Below are 2,077 nucleotides of genomic sequence, written 5' to 3'. Positions count from 1 at the left end.
TTCACTGATGAGAAATTGATCTTATAAATGATTTTAAAGACTTTTAAAGATTTTGAAGGACTGCAAAAGTCATGGAAAAAATGTGTAACTATTATGGGTATTTTGAACATATATCATTACAGGTTTCACACTACAGGCGCGTTTCTAACCTGTACTTACAACACGTGCTTGGGCTTTCCAGTTCAGAGCAGACAGGAAGAGGAATCTATCACATCACACAGAGCATTACTGACACCTGCTGGCTGAAAGTACTGAGCTCGTCCATTAGCCGAAGGTACACATGTTTTCCCCCCACTATATAAAAGCTTTACTGGTAAAGAAAAGATTAAAACTTCTAAAGAAAAAGGTTGAAGCGATGTTAAGTCGCATTAGAAAGAACCCAGGCATATGAGTAGGCAGTCTGTTGTATTGTAAATAGGGTGAGTCGTTCTCAGGGCTGAATTGGTAATCGGGCATTTTCCCGGTGGGCCGACGCACTTAAGGGCCCGACAGAAGTTTTTTTTTGCCGAGGACCATCACGCAGGGACAGGGAGCAGCCAGTGGCCCATTGGTTTGTCTCCTGTATTGACAGAGTAAACCATCCAATCACAATGCGCCATAGACGGAGCGATGAAGTATTTTGCTCCGCCGATATAAAGATCGCTTCACCCCAACCTCTTCCTCGTCGGCTTTTCCCACGTTTTCACAGCAGCATTATCAAGAACAGGCTTGCTCTGCGAGTGATGTGGGCCAAAGAGCCAGGCAGGAGGAGGAGAGGAGAGTAGTTGAATCGGTAAAGTGCTTGATAGGGACTCGCAGCGGAGGCAGGCATCTAACCTATCCTAATATGTGTGTGTGTGCCATGAGTGTAGGATACGTAAACACTTTTTAATCAAATGTAAATTCGTCCCCAGCGAAGTCAAGTCAAGTGTGTTCATAAAGGTTTCCATGGGCCAATGCGAATAAAGCTAGATTTAAATTTAAAAAGACGTTTTATTCTAATCCAAAACAAGATGTGATATGAGTGTGATACATAGGCTACATACATACACTACCAGTCAAATTTTTTTGAACAGTAAGAAAGATCCAATAGAAAGATCAAAAGATCAGCATTTATCTGAAATAAAAAGTTTTTGTAACATTATACATATACCACTAAAATGCTTGGAGTCAGTATAATTTTTTTTAGTTTTTTGGGGGGAAATGACAGAAATGAATACTTATTTAGCAAGGATGCTTTAAATTGATCAAAAGTGACGATAAAGACATTTATAATGTTACAAAAAATTATATCTCAGATATATGCTGTTCTTCTGAACGTTATATTCATCAAAGAAACCTGAAAAAACTCTACTCGGCTGTTTTCAACATCATAATAATAATAAAAAATGTTTTTTGAGCAGCAAATCAGAATATTTGAATGATTTCTGAAGGATTGTGTGACTGGAGATGTGATATGAGTGTGATACATAGGCTACATACATACACTACCAGTCAAATTTTTTTGAACAGTAAGAAAGATCCAATAGAAAGATCAAAAGATCAGCATTTATCTGAAATAAAAAGTTTTTGTAACATTATACATATACCACTAAAATGCTTGGAGTCAGTATAATTTTTTTTAGTTTTTTGGGGGGAAATGACAGAAATGAATACTTATTTAGCAAGGATGCTTTAAATTGATCAAAAGTGACGATAAAGACATTTATAATGTTACAAAAAAATTATATCTCAGATATATGCTGTTCTTCTGAACGTTATATTCATCAAAGAAACCTGAAAAAACTCTACTCAGCTGTTTTCAACATCATAATAATAATAAAAAATGTTTTTTGAGCAGCAAATCAGAATATTTGAATGATTTCTGAAGGATTGTGTGACTGGAGTAATGATGCTAAAAATTCAGCTTTGAAATCACAGAATAAATAGAATAGAATACATTTTAAATATATTCAAATAGAAGAGAGTTATTTTAAATAGTAAAAATATTTCACAATATTACTGCTTTTGCTGTATTTTGGATCAAATAAATGCAGGCTTGGTGAGCAGAAGAGAATTCTTTAAAAAACATTAAAAATCTTACTGTTCAAAAACTTTT

Source organism: Sinocyclocheilus grahami, unplaced genomic scaffold (genome assembly GCF_001515645.1).
Source record: "Sinocyclocheilus grahami isolate Dianchi unplaced genomic scaffold, SAMN03320097.WGS_v1.1 scaffold235.1, whole genome shotgun sequence".
NCBI classification, from domain to species: Eukaryota; Metazoa; Chordata; class Actinopteri; order Cypriniformes; family Cyprinidae; genus Sinocyclocheilus; species Sinocyclocheilus grahami.
This window is presented reverse-complemented; position numbering follows the sequence as displayed.